We start from the raw sequence: 26,086 nt of genomic DNA on the forward strand, positions 1-26,086 counted from the left end.
GACAGTTTGGAGACCACTACACAGTGGTGTTCAAACTGTTCTCCAGTTGTTGGAAAACTGCAAATCCCAACATGCCATTTGGCTGTCCGGGCATGCTGGGAGTAGTAGTTTTGCAACAACTGGTGGCACACTGGTTGGGAAACACTGTCTGTTTCCTAACTCAATGTTTCCCAACCCATGTGCCTCCAGCTGTTGCAAAACTACAACTCCCAGCATGCACTGACAGACCATGCACCAACACTGGTGCGGAAACACTGCGGTAGTCTGTAACCTAACTCAGTGTTTCCCAACCAGTGTGCCTCCAGCTGTTGCATAACTACAACTCCCAGCATGGAGTATTTCCGTACTCGGGAGCAATTGCACTACAAATTTTGAGGGGCTTTTTCTCCTTTTATCCCTTATGAAAAGGTAAAGTTGGGGTCTACACCAGCATGTTAGTGTAAATTAAAATTAATTTTTTTACACCAACATGCTGGTGTTGCCCCATACTTTTCATTTTGACAAGATGAAAAAGGATAAAAAGACCCCCAAAATTTGTAACGCAATTTCTCCTGAGTACAGAAATATTCCAGATGTTGGGATAAAGTGATCTTTGGGCGCACACCAAGGCTGAGGAGTGAGAGCGTGCCATGTACATTTGAGGCCTAAATTGGTGATTTACACAGGGGTGACTAATAGTTACAGCTGTTCTGACATCGGAAAAAAAACACCCACTTGTGACCCCATTTTCGAAACTACACCGCTCACGGAGTGTAACAAGGGTTACAGTGAGCATTTACACCCCACAAGTGTTTGACAAATTTTCGTAAAATTTGGATGGGAAAATGAAAATAATTTTTTTTTTCACTAAAATGCTGGTGTTACCCTATTTTTTTTTTTTCTCAAGGGAAAATAGGAAAAAAGCCCCCCAAAATTTTGAACCCCATTTCTTCTGAGTAAGAATATACCCCATATTTGGTTGTAAAGTGCTCTGCGGGTGCACTACAATGCTCAGAAGAGAAGGGGCGCCATTGAGCTTTTGGAGAGAAAATTTGTACGGAATTGAAAGCCACGTGTGTTTACAAAGCCCCTATGGTGCCAGAACAATTCACCTCTCCCACATGTGACCCCATTTTGGAAATTACAGCCCTCACGTAATGTATTAAGGGGTACAGTGAGCATTTACACCCCACTGATGTCTGACAGATTTTTGGAACAGTGGTCTGTGAAAATGAATAATGTAATTTTTCATTTGTGCAGCCTACTGTCCCAAAGATCTGCCAAATGCCAGTGTGGTGTAAATGCTCAATGCACCCCTTATTACATTCCGTCAAGGGTGGCGTTTCCAAAATGAGGTCACATGTGGGGAGGGGGGGGGGGCACTGTTCTGGCACCATGGGGGCTTTGTAAATGCACATGGCCCCCGACTTCCATTCCAAACAAATTCTCTCTCCAAAAGCTCAATGACGCTTCCTCTCTTCTGAGCATTGTAGTTCGCCCACGGAGCACTTTATATCCACATATAGGGAATTTCCATGGTGTTACAAATTTTGGGGGGCATTTTCTCCTACTACCCCTTGAAAAATTTTAAATGTGGGGAAAACCAGCATTTTAGTGAAAAAAAATTCTGTTTACACATCCGGCTTTAACGAAAAGTCGTCAAACAACTGTGCTGTGTTAAGGCTCACTTTACCCCTTGTTACCTTCCTTGAGGGGTGTAGTTTCCAAAATAGTATGCCATGTGTTTTTTTTTTTTTGCTTTTCTGGCACCATAGGGGCTTCCTAAATGCGACGTTCCCCCCCAAAAACCATTTCAGCAAAATTCACTCTCCAAAATCCCATTGTCGCTCCTTCCCTTCTGAGCCCTCTAGTGCACCCACAGAGCACTTTACATCCACATATTAGGTATTTCCTTACTCAAGAGAACTTGCGTTACAAATTTTGGGGGGATTTCTCTCTTTTTACCCCTTGTAAGTAATCAAAAAATGGCTCTACAAGAACATATGAGTGTAAAAAAATTAAGATTAAAAATTTTCTCCTTCACTACTTTTATTCCTGTGAAACACAGTGCCTAAAGGGGTAACACACTTTCTGAATGTCATTTTGAATACTTTGACGGGTAAAGTTTCTATAATGGGGTCATTTATGGGGTACTTCTCACAGAAAGGCCCCTCAAATCTACTTTAAACTTAACTGGTCCCTGAAAAATTAAGATTTTGAATTTTTCGTCAAAATTTGGAAAATTGCTGCAAGCCCCCTAATGTCTTCAAAAAGTAAAAACATGTCATCTTTATGATGCCAACATAAAGTAGACATATTGTATTTGTGAATCAATATATAATTTTTGGGGAATGGCCTTACAAGCAGAAAGTTTCATAGTAAGAAATATGCAAAGTGCATCTCAGAGTCATTAATGCATACATTGACAGTGGTCAGAATTGCAAAAAAGGGCTTAAGTCCTTAACACCTTAAAGGGGTTATTGAGGAAAAAACTTTTTTTATATATATATCAACTGGCTCCAGAAAGTTAAACAGATCTGTAAATTACTTCTATTAAAAAATATTAATCCTTTTAGTAGTTATGAGCTGCTGAAGTTGAGTTGTTCTTTTCATCAAGTGCTCTCTGATGACACCTGTCTCGGGAACTGTCCACAGTAGAAGCAAATCCCCATAGCAAACCTCTTCTACTCTGTGCAGTTCCCGAGACAAGCAGAGATGTCAGCAGAGAGCACTGTTGCCAGACAGAAAAGAAGTAATAGAAGTAATTTACAAATCTGTTTAACTTTCTGGAGCCAGTTTTTCCCTGGAATACCCCTTTAAGGACCAGGCCCATTTTGCCCTTAAGGACCAGAGCGTTTTTTGTACATCTGATCACTGTCACTTTAAGCATTAATAACTCTGGGATGCTTTTACTTTTCATTCTGATTCCGAGATTGTTTTTTCGTGACATATTCTACTTTATGTTAGTGGTAAAATTTTGTCAATACTTGCATCATTTCTTGGTGAAAAATTCCAAAATTTGATGAAAAAATAGAAAATTTTTCATTTTTCTAACTTTGAAGCTCTCTAAATTATAGTTTGATTCACAAATACAAAATGTCTACTTTATATTTGCATCATAAAGTTGACATGTTTTTACTTTTGGAAGACATCAGAGGGCTTCAAAGTTCAGCAGCAATTTTCCAATTTTTCACAAAATTTTCAAGATCGGAATTTTTCATGGACCAGTTCAGTTTTGAAGTGGATTTGAAGGGCTTTCTTATTAGAAATACCCCATAAATGACCCCATTATAAAAACTGCACCACTCAAAGTATTCAAAATGACATTCAGTATGTTAACCCTTTAGGTGTTTCATAGGAATAGCAGCAAAGTGAAGGAGAAAATTAAAAATCTTCATTTTTTACACTCACTTGTTCTTGTAGACCCAGTTTTTTAATTTTTACAAGGGGTAAAAGGAGAAAAATCATCTCAAAATTTGTAACCCAATTTCTCTCGAGTAAGGAAATACCTCATATTTGTATGTCAAGTGTTCGGCGGGCACAGTAGAGGGCTCAGAAGGGAAGAAGCAACAATGGGATTTTGGAGAGTGAGTTTTCTGAAATGGTTTTTGGGGGGCATGTCACATTTAGGAAGCCCCTATTGTGTCAGAACAGCAGAAACCCACCCCTACATGGCATACCATTTTGGAAACTACACCCCTCTGGGCACGTAACAAGGGTTCCAGTGAGCCTTAACACCTCACAGGTGTTTAACGACTTTTTGTTAAAGTTGGATGTGTAAATGAAAGAAAAAATGTTTTCACTAAAATGCTGGGTTTTCCCCAAATTTTACATTTTTATAAGGGGTAATAGGAGAAAATGACCCCCAAAATTTGTAACCGCATTTCTTCTGAGTAAGGAAATACCCTATGTGTGGACATCAATTGCTCTATTGGCGCACTACAATGCTCAGAAGAGGAGGAGCGCCATTGAGCTTTTGGAAAGAGAATTTGTTTGGAATGGAAGTCAGGGGCCATGTGCGTTTAGAAAGCCCCCCGTGGTGCCAGAACAGTGGACCCTCCCATATGTGACCCCATTTTGGTAACTACACCCCTCACAGAATTTAATAAGGGGTGCAGTGAGTATTTACACCCCACTGGCGTTTGACAGATCTTTGAAACAGTGAGCTGTGCAAATGAAAAATTACCTGACAACTGTAAATGCTCACTGTACCCCTTATTACATTACATGAGGGGTGTAGTTTCCAAAATGGGGTCCCCATCCATTGTTCTGGCACTATGGGAGCTTTGTAAACACACGTGGCCTTCAATTCCGGACACATTTTCTCTCCAAAAGCCCAATGGCGCTCCCTCTCTTCTGAACATTGTAGTTCACCCATGCTACTTTAACCCCTTAAGGACCAGGCCATTTTACACCTTAAGGACCAGAGCGTTTTTTGCACATCTGACCACTGTCACTTTAAACATTAATAACTCTGGAATGCTTTTAGTTATCATTCTGATTCCGAGGTTGTTTTTTCGTGACATATTCTACTTTAACTTAGTGGTAAAATTTTATGGTAACTTGCATCCTTTCTTGGTGAAAAATCCCCAAATTTGATGAAAAAAATGAAAATTTTGCATTTTTCTAACTTTGAAACTCTCTGCTTGTAAGGAAAATGGATATTCAAAATAAATGTTTTTGGGGTTCACATATACAATATGTCTACTTTATGTTTGCATCATAAAATTTATGAGTTTTTACTTTTGGAAGACACCAGAGGGCTTCAAAGTTCAGCAGCAATTTTTAAATTTTTCACAAAATTTTCAAACTCACTATTTTTCAGGGACCAGTTCAATTCAAAATCTTCATTTTTTACACTCGCATGTTCTTATAGACCCAATTTTTGAATTTTTGCAAGGGGTAAAAAGGAGAAAATTCTTACTTGTATTTGAAACCCAATTTCTCTCGAGTAAGCACATACCTCATATGTCTATGTTAATTGTTCAGTGGGCGCAGTAGAGGGCTCAGAAGGGAAGGAGCGACAAATGATTTTTGTGGGGCATGTCACCTTTAGGAAGCCCCTATGGTGCCAGGACAGCAAAAAAAAAACACATGGCATACCATTTTGGAAACTAGACCCCTCAGGGAACGTAACAAGGGGTAAAGTGAACCTTAATACCCTACAGGTGTTTCACGACTTTTGCATATGTGAAAATTTCTTTATTTTTTTTTACCTAAAATGCTTGGTTTCCCAAAATTTTTACATTTTTAAAAAGGGTAATAGCAGAAAATACCCCCCAAATTTGAAGCCTAATTTCTCCCGATTCAGAAAACACCCCATATGGGGGTGAAAAGTGCTCTGCTGGCGCACTACAGGTCTCAGAAGAGAAGGAGTCACATTTGGCTTTTTGAAAGCAAAGTTTGCTCTGGGGGCATGCCGCATTTAGGAAGCCCCTATGGTGCCAGAACAGCAAAAAAAAAACACATGGCATACCATTTTGGAAACTAGACCCCTCGGGGAACGTAACAAGGGGTAATGTGAACCTTAATACCCTACAGGTGTTTCACGACTTTTGCATATGTGAAAATGTCTTTATTTTTTTTACCTAAAATGCTTGGTTTCCCAAAATTTTTACATTTTTAAAAAGGGTAATAGCAGAAAATACCCCCCAAAATTTGAAGCCTAATTTCTCCCGATTCAGAAAACACCCCATATGGGGGGGAAAAGTGCTCTGCTGGCGCACTACAGGTCTCAGACGAGAAAGGAGTCACATTTGGCTTTTTGAAAGCAAATTTTGCTCTGGGGGCATGCCGCATTTAAGAGGCCCCTATGGTGCCAGGACAGCAAAAAAAAACAAAAAACACATGGCATACCATTTTGGAAACTAGACCCCCTCGGGGAACGTAACAAGGGGTTAAGTGAACCTTTATACCCCACAGGTGTTTCATGACTTTTGTATATGTAAAAAAAATTTTTTTTTTTTTACCTAAAATGCTTGTTTTCCCAAAAATTTTAAATTTTTTAAAAGGGTAATAGCAGAAAATACCCCCAACATTTGTAACACAATTTCTCCCGAGTACGGCGATACCCCATATGTGGCCCTAAACTGTTGCCTTGAAATACGACAGGGCTCCAAAGTGAGAGCGCAATGCGCATTTGAGGCCTAAATTAGGGACTTGCATAGGGGTGGACATAGGGGTATTCTACGCCAGTGATTCCCAAACAGGGTGCCTCCAGCTGTTGTAAAACTCCCAGCACGCCTAGACAGTCAGTGGCTATCTGGCAATACTGGGAGTAGTTGTTTTGCAACAGCTGGAGGCTCCGTTCTGGAAACAGTGGTGTACCAGACGCTTTCATTTTTATTGGGGAGGGAAGGGGGGCTGTGTAGGGGCATGTGCATATGTAGTGTTTTTTACTTTTTATTTTATTTTTTGTTAGTGTAGTGTTTTTAGGGTACAGTCGCACGGGCGGGGGGTTCACAGTAGTTTCTCACTGGCAGCTTGAGCTGCTGCAGAAAATTTGCCGCAGCTCAAACTTGCAGCCGGATACTTACTGTAAACCTTCACCCATGTGAGTGTACCCTGTACGTTCACATTGGGGGGGGGTAACATCCAGCTGTTGCAAAACTACAACTCCCAGCATGTACGGTCTATCAGTGCATGCTGGGAGTTGTAGTTTTGCAACCGCTGGAGGGTCCGTTTTGGAAACAGTGACGTACCAGACGTTTTTCATTTTTATTGGGGAGGGAAGGGGGGCTGTGTAGGGGTATGTGCATATGTAGTGTTTTTTACTTTTTATTTTATTTTTTGTTAGTGTAGTGTAGTGTTTTTAGGGTACAGTCGCACGGGCGGGGGTTCACAGTAGTTTCTCGCTGGCAGTTTGAGCTGCGGCAGAAAATTTGCCGCAGCTCAAACTTGCAGCCAGATACTTACTGTAATCCTCCGCCCATGTGAGTGTACCCTGTACGTTCACCTTGGGGGGGGGGGGGAGAAACATCCAGCTGTTGCAAAACTACAACTCCCAGCATGTACGGTCTATCAGTGCATGCTGGCAGTTGTAGTTTTGCAACAGCTGGAGGCACACAGGTTGTGAAACACCGAGTTTGGTAACAAACTCAGTGTTTTGCAACCAGTGTGCCTTCAGCTGTTGCAAAAGCTACAACCCCCAGCATGTACGGACAGCGGAAGGGCATGCTGGGTCTTGTAGTTATGCAACAGCCGGAGGCATACTGCTTTGGCTGGGGATGCTGGGGATTGTAGTTATGCAACAGCTGGAGACACACTGGTTTGCTACTTAACTCAGTGTGCCTTCAGCTGTTGCAAAACTACAACTCTCAGCAGTCACCGACAGCCAACGGGCATGCTGGGAGTTGTAGTTATGCAACCAACAGGTGCACCACTACAACTCCCAGCATGCACTTTAGCTGATTGTGCAAGCTGGGAGTTGTAGTTATACAACAGCTGAAGGTACACTTTTCCATAGAAAAATGTTCCTCCAGCTGTTGCAAAACTACAATTTGTGGTGGTCTGCCTCCTGCTGTTGCATAACTACAGCTCCCAGCATGCCCTTTTTGCATGCTGGGAGCTGTTGCTAAGCAACAGCAGGAGGCTGTCACTCACCTCCTGCTGCTGCCGACACACAGGTCAGTCCCTCGCCGCCGCCGTCGCTCCTGGGGCCCCGATCCCAACAGGGACGCCGGGGATCGGGGTCCCCAGCACCCGGGGTCTTCTGCCCGCACCCGCTCACGTCCTCCGGAAGAGGGGCAGAGCGGGTTGCGGGAGTGACACCCGCAGCAGGCGCCCTGATTGGTCGGCCGGGAAACCGGACGACGAATCAGGGCGATCGTGAGGTGGCACCAGTGCCACCTCACCCCTGCAGGCTCTGGCTGTTCGGCCCCGATCAGCCAGTAGTTCCGGGTCATCGGGTCACTGGAGACCCGATTGACCCGGAATCGCCGCAGATCGCTGGACTGAATTGTCCAGCGATCTGCGGCAATCGCCGACATGGGGGGACATAATGACCCCCCTGGGCGATATGCCGGGATGCCTGCTGAACGATTTCAGCAGGCATCCGGCACCGGCTCCGCTCCAGCTAGCGGCGGGGGCCGGAAATGCTCAGGGCGTATCCATACGCCCTCGGTCCTTAAGGACTTGGAAACGGGGGCGTATGGATACGCCCTATGTCCTTAAGGGGTTAAAGGGGTATTCCAGGCCAAAACTTTTTTTTATATATCAACTGGCTCCGGAAAGTTAAACAGATTTGTAAATTACTTCTATTAAAAAATCTTAATCCTTCCAATAGTTATTAGCTTCTGAAATTGAGTTGTTGTTTTCTGTCTAACTGCTCAATGATGATGTCACGTCCCGGGAGCTGTGCAGTTCCTATGGGGATATTCTCCTGCACATCATGCAGGAGAATCATGCACAGCTCCCGGGACGTGACATCATCATTGAGCAGTTAGACAGAAAACTTCAGAAGCTAATAACTATTGGAAGGATTAAGATTTTTTAATAGAAGTAATTTACAAATCTGTTTAACTTTCCGGAGCCAGTTGATATATATATATATATAAAAAAGTTTTTGCCTGAAATACCCCTTTAATGAAAATTCTTCAAACACCTGTGGGGTGTTAAGGCTCATTATACCCCTTGTTACGTTCCTTGAGGGGTAGTTTCCAAAATGTGGTCACATGTGGGTATTTTTTTTTTTGCATTTATGTCAGAACAGCCTTTAAGGACTGAAAACAATCTTCGTTTTTGCACTTTCGTTTTTCCTCCTCATCTTCTAAAAAATTATAATGCGTTCAATTTTGCACCTACAGAGCCATATAATGGTTTTTGTATCTGACAGTGCCCATTTAAGGTGGGCTGAGTCCCTAAGGGATTAAATAAGTAGTTCAGTAAAAGGTTATTCTTTGTACACTAAAGTTCAGAGCTGGGTTATAACAAGGGCATACTTTTATCCCCATTTAATATTTTTTTTAGCTTTCTACATTGATATTGTGCTGTATATTCTGCTCAGTCAACTCCACAGACTGGGAAGGGGTGTTCCCCAGCAGGCATGACATTATCTGAAGACCTGCTGGGGAGCACTTCCTCCTTCATTCTGCTGCAAACAGCCATAAGCAGTTCAGTGTGAGATGGGCTGTGATTGACTGAGGCTGCACCCCCTCAGCTCCCTGCACTGAATTCTACAATATGTCAGCTCTGCCCAACAGCTTGCAAAGGGAGCAGAAATATTCAGCTCTATACACTGAAGGAAAGGGAGCTGAAATATTCAGCACAATATTCAGCACTATGCACTTAAGGCATCATGACTCTATAGCCTAGCTCACCTCAAAGGAAAATGAAGCTGTCATTTTCAGCTATATACCCTCTATACACTGTGCTGAGCTTGGGTCCCACCTGCATTTTCGGAAATTAGTCTCGACCAGGCTGTTCTGCAAGCAGGACTGCAGGCAGGACCAAAAGCAGGACCCCTGGTGGCCAAACTTTTAGTGGTTAATTTCACACATTAAGTTACAAAATTGTATAAAGAAGTATATTAGAAAAGTGATTCAAATAGGCTAAGGCTGGGTCCACACTACGTTTTGTCCCATACGGGAGCGCATACGGCAGGGGGGAGCTAAAACCTCGTGCTCCCGTATGTGACCGTATGCGCTCCCATATGCCATTCACTTCAATGAGCCGACCGGAGTGAAACGTTCGGTCCGGTCGGCTCATTTTTGCGCCGTATGCGCTTTTACAACCGGACCTAAAACCGTGGTTGACCACAGTTTTAGGTCCGGTTGTAAAAGCGCATACGGCGCAAAAATGAGCCGACCGGACCGAACGTTTCACTCCGGTCGGCTCATTGAAGTGAATGGCATACGGGAGCGCATACGGTCACATACGGGAGCGCAAGGTTTTAGCTCCCCCCTGCCGTATGCGCTCCCGTATGGGACAAAACGTAGTGTGGACCCAGCCTTATCTATAACATAATATTTTTATTACTAATTGCAGGTGCCATGTAAAATAATCATTGAAGTCCTCTATTTAATGACAACAAACAGATATATTTAATACTTTGGGGTCTAGATAGAGAAAGCATATTAAACATTTGGATAACTTTTCATTAACCCCTTAAAGTCCAAGCCCATTTTAACCTTAGGGACCAGGCCAATTTCATTTTTGCGTTTTCGTTTTTTCCTCCTTGCCTTCTAAAATCCATAACTCTTTTATATTTCCATCTACAGACCCATATAAGGGCTTGTTTTTTTTGCGTGACCAATTGTTCTTTGTAATGAAACCTCTCATTTTACCATAAAATGTACGGCGAACCCAAAAAAGTATTTTTTTGTACGAGGGCTCATTGTTTGCACCGTCATCTGTACTTTTTATCGATACCACATTTGCATATATAAAACTTTTAGATAATTTTTTATTAATTGTTTTTAGGAATAAAATGTGACAAAAAAAGCTGCATTTTTTGACTTTTTTATTTTTTTACATTTACGCTGTTCACCGTACGGGATCATTACCATTATATTTTGATAGTTCGGACATTTATGCATGCGACAATACCAAATATTTGTCGCATACTTTTTATTTTTACATTTTTCTACTTAAAAAAAAAAAATTTCTATAGCAATCATTTGATTGCTAATACTGTTCAGTGCTATGCATAGAGCATAGCACTAATCAGTATTATCGGTCATCTTCTGCTCTGGTCTGCTCGATCTCAGACCAAAGCAGAAGACCCAACAAGAAGGACAGAGGAAGGTGAGGGCGATCCGATTATCTATTTTAACATGCGCATTGCCGCAGATGCCATGATCTGTACTGATCACGGCATCTGAGGGGTTAATGGCGGACATTCGTGCGATCGCGGATGTCGGCCATCACCGGCGGGTCCCTGGCTGCTGATAGCAGCCGGAACCTGCCGTGTATGACGTGAGCACCGCTCTGATGCTCGCGGTCATGCACAGGAAACAATGAGTTCCGAGCCCTGTGTGCGGGCTTCCGTATTCATGCCCACCCCCTCGTGACGTTACAGCCTGCCCCCTCAGTGAAAGTCTATGGGAAGGGGGCGCGGCGGCCGTCCCGCCCCCTCCCATAGACTTGCATTTAGGGGTCGGGACGTCACATGATGGGGCATGACGTCACGAGGGGGCGGGCGTAAACATGGAAGCCCGAACACAGTGTTCGGAACTCAATGTTCCAGACGCTGGGTCACAGAGTAACCCTTTAAGGACTGAAAACAATCTTCGTTTTTGCACTTTCGTTTTTCCTCCTCATCTTCTAAAAATTATAACGCGTTCAATTTTGCACCTACAGAGCCATATAAGGGCTTGTTTTTTCGTATGACCAATTGTACTTTGTAATGATATTACTTATTTTATAACATTATATGCGGCGAAAAAAAATATTTGTGGGGTGAAATGAAAAGAAAAAATGCCATTTTGCTAATTTTTAGGGCTTCCGTTTCTACACAGTGCACTTTTCATAAAAATGACAAATTATCTTTATTCTGTAGATCCATGCAGTTACAGGGATACCCAATTTATGTAGGTTTTATTTATTTTAACTACATGCACCAAAATTAGTATGTTTAAAATTGTCATCTTTTGACCCCTATAACTTTTTTATTTTTCCATGTATGGGGCTATATGAAGGCTTATTTTTTGTGCCGTGGTCTGTAGTTTTTATTGGTACCAATTTTGTTTTGATTGGACTTTTGATCGGTTTTTATTAATATTTTTATGGTATATGAAGTGACCAAAAATTAACAATTTTGGACTTTGGTATTGTTTTACGTGTACGCCATCAACCGTGCGGTTTAGCTAACCTTATATTTTAATAGTTCAGACATTTATGCATGCGGCGGTACCACATATGATTATTTTTTTAATTACATTATATTATAAAAAAAAATAGGAAAAAGGGTCCGATTAAAATTTTTATTAGGGTGGGGGCTTATTCACATTTATTCTCTTATTTTTTGTTACCACTTTTTATTTATTTTTTAGTCCCCTTAGGGGGCTATACAATGCAATCTTTTGATTGCATACACTGTTCAGGCATGGAGCAGTAGATCCCCGATCAGACGACAAGGAGGCAGGTGAGGACCTCCCGTTGTCCAGTAAGCTGATCGGCACATTGCGATTCTGTTGTGATAGTCCTGATCAGCTCTGCTGAGCTGCCGGGATAGTTTTACTTTCAAAAATATAAAAGAGTTCAGTCCTCAGTAACTCACTACTAGAGAGAAGTATGTGATGGATACGTGGAAATTTATACTAACTAATAGTATGACACTCGGTCATCAGTGCCCCTCCCACAATATTGTGTAGTATTCAATAATGTGTATATATATTATATTCATATTATCAAGCCAGCATATTATTTAATATATTAAAATGATAGTCTATACCTCCAAATATTCACCACCGCAGGGCCCTTGCGGTTATTGGCAAATATCAGAGCTAATGATAAAATGTTAACAATTGTTCACAACAATATATGGATATATAATAACGGTTCACTTTTAAATAGATGTAAATATAATACTGAAGTTCTATAAATGCCACCAAAAGTCCTGTAGAATAATAGACCTGTTCAGGAAAAAAGTCCTGCTGAGAGGGAAAATCCTGTTGGGATAAAAAGAATGTCTCCACTCCTAAACGCTGTAAATGGAAATAAAAGTTCCAAATCTATATTCACAAATAGTCTGTGACTCATATCACTCTGTGGGACGTATCACACTGTTTTTCAGCAATTTTCCTGTTGGAATAAAAAGTTTTTGTTTGGCACTGTGTGCCTTTCACCCACTGATGTTTGCTGGGGTTTTCTATGTTGTGCTCCGGGACTCCTTCGGCCGGGAGCAGCGACACCCGTGTGTCGGGGTCAAGCCGCTTCTCCGTCAGGCAGATGGTATCGCCTTCGGCTCATGTGTTTGTCACCACCGCTCTCTCCACACATGTGCCGGCACCGTTCGCTGGCGTGTGACGTGTAACGTGTAACGGTCAGCTGGTTGCAGTACAGCTGACCTAAGAGGCAGGGTCCCGGTCTGGTTGTTAGGAGTCCCGATGAATCCCGGAGTTTAGAACACCCAGGCGTCGGACGGGAGGTAGGAAAATTCAGAGATGAATAGCAAGGTCTGCTGGAGTTTGTAGTCATAGGTTTAAGTCCTTCAAGGATGCAATATATGTAATCCTGATAGGGAGAACACTCTTTCCCATATGTGGAGTAGTCCAATAAATGTTCAAGTCCAAATTTAAGCAATTGGTAAAAGACTTAAGTGAACCGCACATACGTGTGAACACATAGCAATAATCAATCTGACCAAACACGTTTCGGGGTACACATAGGTGATATCCTAACCCCTTCCTCAGTGGTGTACAAAGTAACAATGACTTCTCAGATAAAAGGCTGGCTATTTATGCTTTCAAAATTGGATCACCTGTGGGTGTCCATTCCCTTATCTAAAATCTGGTAAGGAGGGTTTGGAACAGGATATTTGGATTTATCTGACTATAAGTTGGATCACACTGGTATTGTGTGAACAGGGATCCATCAGATGTAAATAATACCTATAATGGATATGTTCATATACATACAATCTATAGTAACCAGAAAGAGTAAATACAGTAAAATAAATACAATTGGATATGATATAGAAGACAGAGATTTCCTATAATGTTGCTAGTGGACAACATATGAGTGTATAAATTAATATTATAAGATAAAATAAAATAAAAAATGAATAAAATAAACAATGAAATGATAAAATAAAATAAAAATGAAAAAATGAAAAATAAAAATATAAATGCAAATAAGAATAAAAAAAATTAATAAATATGAAGATGAAAATAAAGATGAGAATAAGAATAAAAATAAAAGATAATAATAAAATAAAAATTACAAAAAAATGTAAGAGAATTGAAGGAATGTTGATTTCGTATTGAAAGATGACCTGACACATGGTATGGGAACCGCCTTGGAGGGATGCCCCGGGACTGATCAACAGGGCAAACCTGCAAAGCGGGACCCATCCCATTATAGAAACCCAAAAATTTCTAAACTCGCATTCAATCCTTTTTGTTCAAGGCTTTCAAACTCATATATCTTCTGTGTTTACAGCTTAGACATTTTTGACAGGTAACTAACACCTCGCCAATCCCTCTTTACTAGTTGGATACCTACAAACTTGAGACTGGTGGGGTTCTTGTTATGTACCTGTGAAAAATGTAATGACAGGGGATGTTTCTGAAATTCTTTTTTTATATTATTGATGTGTTCTGCTATCCTCACTTTCAAAGGACGTTTCGTCCTGCCAACCTATTGTTTGTTACACCCACATTGTAATATATATATGACTCCCTTTGTGTTGCAAGTGATCAGATCACTGATCTCCCACTTGAAAGGACCAACAGTAGACTTGATCTCCAAAATTTTTCTTTGTCCTTTAGTGACCACACAATTCGAGCATTCACCACAACGGAAAAACCCTTTTGTGGATAACCATGTTGTAGAGGTCGACTCAGCTGTCAGACCCTTCACAGATGGTGCTACCGTGATGCCCAAATTAGGGGCTTTAGTATAGACTATCAGGGGTCTATCGGGCAATAGACCCCCAATTAGTCTATCCTGTGGAATTAAATGCCAATGTTTATGGAATATCTTTTCAATACGTTTATATTCCTTATTAAAAGGTAATATAATTTTAATTTTGTGTTCATCATCTTTATTGGGGGTTTCTTGGGGTTCAAAAAATGTTCTCCTATCTAAACTATTAACATGATCTAATGATTTTTTAATTACTTCCATGGGATACTCCTTTTCCAAGAACTGAGTGGTTAATGTAATTGCCTCTTGTTGGAACTGGGACTCAGCCGTACAGTTTCGTTTGAGACGCCTAAATTGCCCCGTGGGTACATTAACTAGCCACAGGGGTAAACGGCAGCTATTGAATTTTATATAGCTGTTTTTAGCTGTAGGTTTAATAAATGTTTTGCAATGGAGACGATCTAATATTGGAAAGATTTCAATGTCCAGAAATGTAATTCTTTCTTGGCTGACTGTGGATTTGAATTTTAAATTATGTGTGTTGGAGTTGAGATCACTGATGAAAGACTCGAGGTCCCCCCTGGGACCTTTCCAAATCAGAATAATATCGTCGATGTAATGTTGCCATAGTACCTGGTTCGCGCTGAGAATGGGAGAGAAGGTCTCCGCCTCCCAAGCTGCCATAAATAAGTTGGCATAGCTCGGCGCGAACCTGGTACGCATGGCCGTTCCCGTTCTTTGTAAATAATAACCCTGTTTAAAATATAAATAATTATGCGTTAAGATGAATTCTATGTCGTCCAATATAAAGTCAATCTGTTCCTCCTGAATATCCCCCAGTTCCAGAAATTTTTTAACCCTTTTGTTAATTTGTTAACCCTTGAGTGTGTTCAATTATGGTGTATAACGAACTCACATCCAATGTAGCCATGATGTGGTCTGTGGTACAAGTAAATTGTTCTAATATTTTTATAATTTGAGTAGTGTCTTTTAGATAAAACTCGTTTTTTTGGACAAAGGGTTGCAGAAATTGATCCACAAACTGCGATAGATTGGATGTCACAGAACCTATACCCGATACTATTGGGCGACTGGGGGGGATGAAAATAATTTTTATGAGTTTTTGGCAAACAATAAAAAACAAGGAGTCTATACTCGTTATGAACCTGGACTCGTTCTCATCAATCATCCCAACTTCCAATGCTTCCTTACATAAAGTATACAGCTGTTTGCTGTATTCTAATGTAGGATCTGTATCCAATTTGGTGTATGTGGTATTGTCTTGTAATTGTCTGAGACATTCTCTATTATATTTGTATAATCACCCACAGGTGATCCAATTTTGTAAGCATAAATAGCCAGCCTTTTATCTGAGAAGTCATTGTTACTTTGTACACCACTGAGGAAGGGGTCAGGATGTCACCTATGTGTACCCCGAAACGCGTTTGGTCAGATTGATTATTGCTAGGTGTTCACACGGATGTGCGGTTCACTTACGTCTTTTACCAATTGCTTAAATTTGGACATGAACATTTATTGGACTACTCCACATATGGGAAAGAGTGTTCTCCCTATCAGGATTACATCTATTGCATCCTTGAATGACTTAAACCTATGACTACAAACTCCAGAAGACCTTGCTATTCATCTCTGAATTTTCCTACCTCCCGTCCGACGCCTGGGTGTTCTAAACTCCGGGATTCATTGGGACTCCTAACAACCAGACCGGGACCCTGCCTCTTAGGTCAGTTGATCTGCAACCAGCTGACCGTTACACGTCACACGCCAGCGAACGGTGCCGGCACACACGTGGAGAGAGCGGTGGCGGCAAACACAACAGCCGAAGGCGATACCATCTGCCTAACGAGAGGCGGCTTGACCCCGACCGGAGCGCAACATCGAAAACTCCAGCAAACATCGGTCGAGGGCGGTGAGTGGCACACAGTGCCAAACAAAAACTTTTTATTCCAACAGGAAAATTGCGGAAAAACAGTGTGATACGTCCCACAGAGTGATATGAGTCACAGACTATTTGTGAATATAGATTTGGAACTTTTATTTCCATTTACAGGAGTGGAGTGGAGACATTCTTTTTATCCCAACAGGATTTTCCCTCCCAGCAGGACATTTTTCCTGAACAGGTCTATTATTCTATAGGACTTTTGGTGGCATTTATAGAACTTCAGTATTATATTTACATCTATTTAAAAGTGAACCGTTATTATATATCCTTATATTGTTGTGAACAATTGTTAACATTTCTATCATTAGCGCTGATATTCGCCAATAACCGCAAGGGCCCTGCGGTGGTGAATATTTGGAGGTATAGACTATCATTTTAATATATTAAATAATATTTTTATATGCTGGCTTGATAATATGAATATAATATATATATATATATACATTATTGAATACTACACAATATTGTGGGCACTGATGACACTGATGATCGAGTGTCATACTATTAGTTAGTATAAGTTTCCCCGTATCCATCACATACTTCTCTCTAGTAGTGAGTTACTGAGGACTGAACTCTTTTATATTTTTGATATTATTACATTTTCCTTGAGTGAAGGAATACAGTTAACCTTGTATTTTTACTGTGAGCTCCACATACTATTCTTTTCTCTAGTTTTACTTTCACTTCAGATGCCGCAATCAACTTTGATTGTGGCATCTAAAGGGTTAATGATGGGCATCAGCCCGATCGGTGGTGCCCAGCATTAGCCATGGGTCCTGGCTGCCTGAAGCAACCGGGACCCACAGGGTTTAATCAGTTCTCCGCTCGTGAGAACGGTTAAAACCCAGTTAACGGGATCAGGGCGTACAGGTATGCCCTCAGTCCTTAAGAACTCGGGTACAGGGGCATACTTAAGGGGTTAAAAACCTGTTCCAAATAATGCAAACATACTGTTTGGGTGCGTTGACATGTGCGTATTTTCTGCTGCAGAGCTGCTGCAAATTTGCTTCAGCAAATTTTGTCGCCCATTGAAGTAAAGTAGCCAACTTAAAGATCCAATAAGATTCACGGTTAATCAATTTTTGGTAGAGATTGGGGATATTTTCTGGTAAAGTTTCTAAAATAATGACATGTAATAGATTGGTTGCTATGGACAATTCATGAAACTTTACCTCTGGACAGGTTTTGATAAATCTCCCTTATTGACAATTAGAGGGGAAACTTATCAAAATGTCTGTAAAGGAAGAGTGGAGTAGTTGCCCATAGCAATCAATTAGATCAATCAATAGAATCCATGGCCCACTGCTTACTAGACCAAGGCAGCACACCACCATTGCTTGGGTAATCTACAGAGCGACCTTCCAAAGGTATAAATCACAATAAATATTATTGGAATGTATAAGATCCGATTTCTTTATTTCAAAGTTACACTATTCTCATGGTCAGATGTCTTGAATCTGCATTTATTATTGTAACTAACCAACAACTGTCATATGTTTATTGATATTTGTGATTTTTCTAGACCCATCAACGTATAGTTTGACAACCTCTAGATCAGTATTTCTCAAGACCCCCCAACAGGTCATGTTTTCAGGATTTTCTAAGTCTTTCACAGGTAATATAATTATGGTCAGTGAATCAGGCATCACCACAGTTATATCACCTGTGAAAGACTAAGGAAATCCTAAAAACATGACCTGTTGGGGGGTCTTGAGGACTAGATGTAGACACTGCTCTAGACCATTCATGTATAATGCTATATTTATGTTATCGTTTTCGTTTTCTAAAAAAAAAAAAAAAAAAAGATAGCAAAAAAAACAAAAAAAAGAATAATTATAGTTAAAAAATAGAATGAACAGATTATTTGGTATTATATACTTTTGCTGCTCCTAATGACACTTAACTTTTGTATAGTTCCTTTATGCACTCTCAGTTTTACCATTCTGCATAGCTTAAATTCCTGGCTAATTAAAAAAAAAAATACTACATCATTGTTAAATAAAACTGTACCCAGGATTACTCTAATTTCCATATGCAGATTTATCTGCACTGACAGCCCTCTCTTTCTTTCCCTTCTCCCTCTCAGTGTCTCTCCCCATATCTTTGGGCATTGCATTGAGACTGCTTCCAGTAGCTACCTTCCTAATATGCACACAATCAAATAATGAACATGGTAAAGACAATGGACAACTGCTGTGACTGCTTTAAAAAAAAATATACTGCATTCTTTTACCTTATTTTAACTTCTTCAGCCTGTGGAGCAGACTGCTACAGATGTAAAGATGAAAACATCATGCAGTGGCTAACAGCTGTTTCTGAATTAACACTACAGAAAATGGAAAAAAACTCACAATGTGAAGGAAAATGCTGTATCTTTATCGTGGCACACATAGATTTTGTTCAGGAAATGAACATGCACAGTGTTGGACTAACTGATGACCTAAGAAATCACATGAGATAAATATTCTTCTCTCACATTACTGTTTTTAAGGTAAGTCAATTAATTTTATTTGGTATATATAACATAAAGCTTTTTTTTTACATTTTTTTTTAACAAACTCATTTTATTATGTAGCTTTAGGTTGTGCGATGAACATTTTTTTTTGTATTGTTATTATAGAAGTTGATATATGTGCTGCATGCTTACCACACACAGATGTAACAGTGATTGTCTTATACAATAGCTTTGATTGTGTTTACACGGAGCTCAAAATATTTGGTGATTTAAATGTACTTTAATTGTTCTAAGAACCATTTTCAAATGAACACATTTAAAAAGATTCATGTGTATTTTTGCTTTCAAGTAAATATTTGAACTTTGATTAAAACAGTAGTTTACTGCAATACAGTAATTAATGTTACAACATTAAGTACAGTGTTTAATTTGTCTGTTGTGAAGCAAAAGAATAAGGCAATAATTTTTATTGTACTATTCAGTCTCAAGACGTTCTCTGTGTTAATTGGGTTAAAAAAATTGCAGTACTTATTAAAAATTCGAATTTCACAATGCAGCTCTGACAATACGCTCAGCCTGTGAATTATTCACATCTTTAATTTGCTCACTTAATGACAGTGTTCTGTAATCAGAGAGCAGAGCCTGCTTCCTATGCATTATGTATGACGCTCAGGACTTAAATGCAGGACATTATGAAGCTCTCAGTGGTTCAGTAATTAGTTTTCCACAAGGCGGTACTTAGATATTAAAGTACTGGAACGCATATTTCAAACAAACTGCACGCTGTAACTAATGATGTTTTATCCCCAGACTGCCTTGTTCCAATATTTTTTCTAAAGAAACATTGTTGATCCCAGAATATAAAGACAAGTGGGAAACGACATGTTGAAGAAAGTGTACTGACTTATGTTTGAGTTGTCTCTTCAGTTATTATCATGGCATGTGACGCATCTTTCTTTTTCTAAAAGTGTTTTCCTCTGCAGTTCGTGATACAGTAAATAGCCAAACATATAAAATGACAAGCAATAAACTAAGGATCTTTTAGTGAGGCCTAACACAAAGGTTATTGTTCCAAAAGCTACTTTAAGGTTACATGGTGACATGCTGCTCATAGGCACGCCATATGTAATTGTCGGTTGTCAGCCCCTCTGTTGTCCTGCTCTCCGTGCCTAGCAGCAGTCTCAGAAGATTTTAGACTTTCAGGCTTGGCATGGAGAGCAGGACAACAGCACCAGTACAAACGGACTGTGGAGCGCATGCAAAAGGAGCATGCTTACTCCCTCCTGCACCGCTAAACTCCCGCCACTCCTATTGGCCCACCACACATCTCTCTGTCGCTCCTGCACTGCACATCTTCCTCTGCTCATCCCCCGCCGCTCACATTGCCTCCATGCCGCACATCTCACCACCACCTCCTCCACCCGCTACCATTAGCAAAACTACAACTCTCAGCATGCCTTGACTGTGAAGACATGCTGGAGGTTGTAGTTTTGCAACAGAGCGACCAGCCCCTCTGCTTTCTAGCATTAGCAAAACTACAGCTCCCAGCATTCCCTGACAGTGAGGACTTGCTGAGGGTTGCAGTTTTGCTACAGCTGGGGAAATTGCTGTATCCTAGCAAAGCAGTGTGCTATGGCTAAGTTTCCACTTGTATTTTTTTTCTGGCAGATTTTTGGAAAACTGCCACTGCAGTTTTTGAGCCAAAGTCAGAAGCTGTCAATCACAGCCGCGTCCTGCTGCAGCTGCCGGGGCCATGATCGCGCCGGTCCCGGCAGCTTTAACCCCATAGATGCCGTGTCAATCCTGATCACGGCATCTATGGTGTTGACAGGGGAGGGTGCTCCCCTTGTTCACCAATGGCAGTGCCGCGATACGATCGCAGGTCGCCGTTTGTTGCTATGGCAGCAGGAAGTCAGATGATGACCTCCTGTCTGCCTGCTACAGAAGCCTGTGAGATCCAGCTAGAGGCTGGATCGCACAGGCTTTAGTGTGTGCAGCTCATCAGGTCATACTGTGCTGCAGTACAAATGTATTGCAGCATATATAACCTGTAAAAAGTGAAAAATAAAATATTAAAAGGTTCTTCAATAAAAGTATGAAGTGTAAAAAAAAAAATAAAAAAAAATGCCCCTTTCCCAATAAAAGCCCTGTTTTATTATAAAAAAAGACACAAATCATATACATACTTGGTATTGCCACATCTAAAATAACATGTACTATAAAGCTATAATGTAAATTATCCCGTATGGTGAATGCGTAAAAAAAATAAATAAATAAATGCAAAGTTTGCCAATTTTGGTGCAAATTGCAGAATAAAAAAAGATCAAAAGGTATCATGTATTGCAAAAATGATACCAATAAAAAGTAAAGCTTGTCTCGCAAAAAATAAGCCCTAACTCAATGGCGTTAGACGAAAAATAAAAAAGCTATATAAAATTGGTATCGCCATAATCGTACGACCCACAGCACTTTTACCGCACAGTGAACATCATAAAAAAAATTATTACAAAAAAAACTGAAATTTTCCAATTTTTCACACAAAATCCTGCATGTGTCCACAAAAATGCACCACTTATATAAAGTACAATATGTCACGAAAAAAACTATGTCAGAATCGCTCTGCTCAGAAAAGCATTCTAAAGTTATTACCATTTAAAGAGACACGTCATATTTGTTAAAAAAGAGCCTGGTCATTAAGGTAAAAAATTGATCCCTCCTTAAGGGGTTAATAATAATAAAAAATTATAAAATTTACATTTCTCAATATTTTAGAGTTCTTCACAAAAAAAGCTGCCACTGATGTAAAGTACAAAATGCCACGTAAAAATAGCTTGGCTCAGAAAAGTCATAAAGGCTCATAAAGTTATTACCACTTAAAAAGACACAGGTCAGCTTTGAAACATTGGCCCGGTCATTAAATGGGTTCTCCGGCCCTAGACATCTTATCCCAGGGGTCCCGCCACTCCAGCCGTCACGCCCCCTCCCATAGGCATGCATTGAGCGGGCGGGGCATGACATAACGATGGGCGGAGCCGTGATGTCACAATACTTGGGCCCCTGTATTGTGAGTCATCAGACACAGAGTGATCTTCGCTCTGTGAGGCTGATGACAGGGTGCTGCATGAGAGATTGCGTTGGTCCCCACCGGCGGGCCCCCCGCGATCAGACATCTTATATGTCTAGGGATCGAAGATGCAGCTACTAGACTGAGGTGCTGGATATGAAGCAGTGTAAGAAAACTGTGATATGTGATATCAACAGACTACTCTAAAGTACCGTGCACAGGATAAGGCAGATGGGAAAGAAAATAGTGAGAAAGAACTTAAAGGGTATTCCAGGAAAAAACTTTTTTATATATATCAACTGGCTCCAGAAAGTTAAACAGATTTTTAAATTACTTCTATTAAAAAATCTTAATCTTTTCAAGAATTATCAGCTGCAGAATTTGAGTTGTTGTTTTTTGTCTGGCAACAGTGCTCTCTGCTGACATCTCTGCTTGTCTCGGGAACTGCACAGAGTAGAAGAGGTTTGCTATGGGGATTTGCTTCTAAACTGGGCGGTTCCGGAGACACGTGTCATCAGAGAGAACTTAGACAGAAAAGAACAACTCAACTTCAGAAGCTCATAAGTACTGAAAGGATGAAGATTTTTTAATAGAAGTAATTTACAAATCTGTTAAACTTTCTGGAACCAGTTGATATATAAAAAAAAAAGTTTTTTCCTGGATAACCCCTTTAAACACAGGGCTGTGAGACTCTGAGGGAGAAATGCATCATGGTAATTGTAGTCATTGTGCAGGCACAAATGAGTAAGTGGACATGGTTCCAAGAATTATCAGTTGAAACAATGGAAAGGAATTTAAAACTTCTTCAAGCTACATTGTTTACATAGCTCCCAGAGTTACATGAACAATGTAACTTCCATTCAATGGGAAGTCAATGGGAGTTATGCAAATTGTGTAAGTTTCCAATTTTGGCTGCTTTCGGGCTTTCTGACCACCTCAAGTAGCCTCAAACAGAACAGGCCAGAAGAGTCCTGAAAGTCAAAATAAGGAAATGAGAATACTTCTTTAATGCTTTTAAAGTCATGTATAATAAGAGGCATGTACTCGAGGGACCGGGACATAATACTCCCCCTTTATAAAGCATTGGTACGGCCTCATCTGGAATATGCTGTTCACTTTTGGGCACCAGTCCATAAAAGGGACACTGTGGAGCTGGAAAGGATGCAGAGACGCGCGACTAAACTAATATGGGGCATGGAACATCTTAGTTATGAGGAGCGATTAAAGGAGTTACAATTGTTTAGTCTTGAGAAGAGACGTTTAAGGGGGGATATGATAAATGTATATAAGTGTATTAATGGCCCATACAAAAAATATGGAGAAAAACTGTTCCAGGTTAAACCCCCCCAAAGGACGAGGGGGCACTCCCTCAGTCTGTAGAAGAAAAGGTTTAGTCTAAAGGGGCGACACGCCTTCTTTACCATAAGAACTGTGAACTTATGGAACAGTCTACCTCAGGAACTGGTCACAGCAGGAAAATTTTACAGCTTTAAAACAGGGTTAGATACATTCCTGGAACAAAATAACATTAATGCTTATGAAGAAATATAAAATCCCATCCCTTCCCCAATATCGCGCCACACCCCTACCCTTCAATTCCCTGGTTGAACTTGATGGATGTATGTCTTTTTTTCAACCGTACTAACTATGTAAAATAGAAAATGCACAACAAAACATATGACGAAAAAATTGAGTTGTTATTTGTGACAGAACTGAAAGAAATCTGATGAATAAAATAAAATGTACTCATCCCCACTGGGTAGAAAGGGGCATGTCTCAAAAAAAACTCAACATTTTTGAAAAGAAACCTACACATTTTCTAATGTTCCCACATAAAATGTGGTGGATTTGAGCTCTGGAAAACCTGACAGTTCAGAGCATGTATAAAAAAGAGCAAAAAGTAGAGAATATCGCCAAATACAAGATAAAATAGTAAATACCATGGAAAAATACCTGTTGAAAACAAAAACCCACAAAAAAACTACACTCTACTCTATGTAAATGAGACTCAATATGTCATTTGTAGTGTTGAGCGGCATAGGCCATATTCGAATTCTTTACACCACACAAGCTGGAAGCAGAGAGGGATGATCACTGTGATGTGTACTATGAAAAAAATAAATAAACAAATATTCGTCATTGCGAATATATAGTGCTACATTCGTGAATATTCGCAAATTCACGAATATGCGATATTCGCGAATAAAATTTGCATTGCGAATATTCGCGAGCAACACTAGTCATTTGTACAGAAAAGTAAACTGTATAGAAACAGAATCCCTCAATGTTGTCAAATGACGGGTTCTTTTTCAATTTCACCCCCAAATTCTTTTTTTATGTAGATTTGGTGGTAAAAGGAGTGATGTCATTACAAAGTAGAATTGATAGCACAAAGAACAAGGCCTCATATGGGTTTCTAAGTGGAAAATGTAAAGCATTATGGCTATTAGGCTGCATTCACACCACGTTTTTGCAATACAGTTCCCGTATCAGGTTTTTGATGAAAAACGGATTCCTCAAAACCGGACTAAACTGTATCAAAACGTGTGTACAAATTTCAACCCGTATACAGTTTGCAAAATGATCTCATCGTTGCATCAGTTTTGTAAGAAAAAAACGTATACATTTTAAACTTTTTACCCCATTTTGAATAAAGTTTCACTTGTTTGATTGAAATTCCAAGAAAAAAACTGTGCAAAGTCAAAAACCGTATGGTGAAAACTGTATGGAACCGTACGCACATACGGTTCTGTACGGTTCCCTTTGACTCCCATGTAAAAAAAAAAAAAAAACATATACAGTTTAATACGGTTTTTCACCCGGACCACGGTTTTGGGTACGGGAAAAAAAAATGACAAAACCGTACAGGATGCAAAACAGACACAACCGGATGCATCTTTTGGCATTCGGTTTTCAATGGAGAGTCAATGCATATGGTTTTCAATCCGGTTCTGGACGGTTTTCACATTGAAAACGTATACGGGAACTGTATTGCAAAAACGTGGTGTGAATGCACCACTGTTTTCAATCCGTTTTTCTAAAAAAAATGGATGGAACAGTATCGGAAAAAGTAAACAGTATGCGTTTTTAAACAGTATACTGTTTTTAAAAGTGCATACAGTTCCATCCATTTTTATAGAAAAAAAAAACATACGTTTTTGAAAATGTTGTCTATTTTTAATTGGAGGGGTGTTGGGTGGGGACTTTAGGATGCAAATTCGCATGTGCAAAGTAAAAACCATATATGCTTTCCCATATGGAACAGTATACATGTGCGTTTCCCGTTGACGTCCATGTTAAAAAAAAACGTATGCGGTTGCAGTACGGTTTTTAAACCAGAGTCAAAACCGTGGTTTCCATCTGGGAAAACGTATACGGTTTTTACTTTTCATCCTAAAGTCCCGACCAAACACCCCTCCCATTAAAAATGGACAAAATTATCAAAAACATATGTGTTTCTTTTTTTTTTTTTTTTCATAAAAACGGACGCAACTGTATGCACTTTTAAAAACACAAACCTATATAGAAAACTGTGGCAGACAATAACGTGAATGCAAATAATGTTTATTGATTAAAATTACAATAAAAGCAGGATTGGCATCTGACAAATATGGAACATCTCTCATGTAGAAGCTGCTAGAAATGCCAACATAGCACCTCAAGGTATTAAATATCTATATATAGCAGCCTAACAAAGGTTAAATGCTGGATCCAGATACAGTGCATCATTGTATATACATAAAGTGCTAAAGTACAGTACAAGCGCAGGATCACAGCAGCAAGATACCTACATGTGCAAGCAGAAAGTACAACAGAGAGATGTCCACCCCTACGTCCGTTTCGGACTTGCGTCCTTCTTCCGGACTAAAATACAAGGAGCATGCTATATAACCATGGCTAAAAACCCAGATAAAAAGACAAGAAAAATGCTCAAGCAGACACAGTAGTATTGCACTCAATAACCGGCCCAGACTGCAGAGAAGTCTGGCTTAAAATAGACACACCCTAGTTACCATTCATCCAGAGCATTAACCATTCCCTATCCAGGAGGAATAGCCAACTGCTCTGAACAAACTAGCGTGTGAATACACACCTAAAC

At 40.1% G+C, this 26,086-nt stretch overlaps 1 long non-coding RNA gene across 3 annotated transcripts in view; it reads left to right on the forward strand.

Moving 5' to 3' along the window:
* Positions 1–26,086, forward strand: part of LOC130362137 (uncharacterized) — a 96,642-nt gene that overhangs the window by 28,377 nt on the left and 42,179 nt on the right. For 2 of the 3 annotated variants that reach the window (XR_008891289.1, XR_008891288.1), the window contains exon 2: positions 18,721–18,959. This is a non-coding gene — a long non-coding RNA (uncharacterized LOC130362137). Of the gene's footprint in view, positions 1–18,720; positions 18,960–19,733; positions 20,139–26,086 lie in introns of those variants that run through there. The other variant, XR_008891290.1, reaches the window with a different exon arrangement.

The sequence above is a fragment of the Hyla sarda genome, chromosome 3 (assembly GCF_029499605.1).
Source record: "Hyla sarda isolate aHylSar1 chromosome 3, aHylSar1.hap1, whole genome shotgun sequence".
Classification (NCBI taxonomy): domain Eukaryota; kingdom Metazoa; phylum Chordata; class Amphibia; order Anura; family Hylidae; genus Hyla; species Hyla sarda.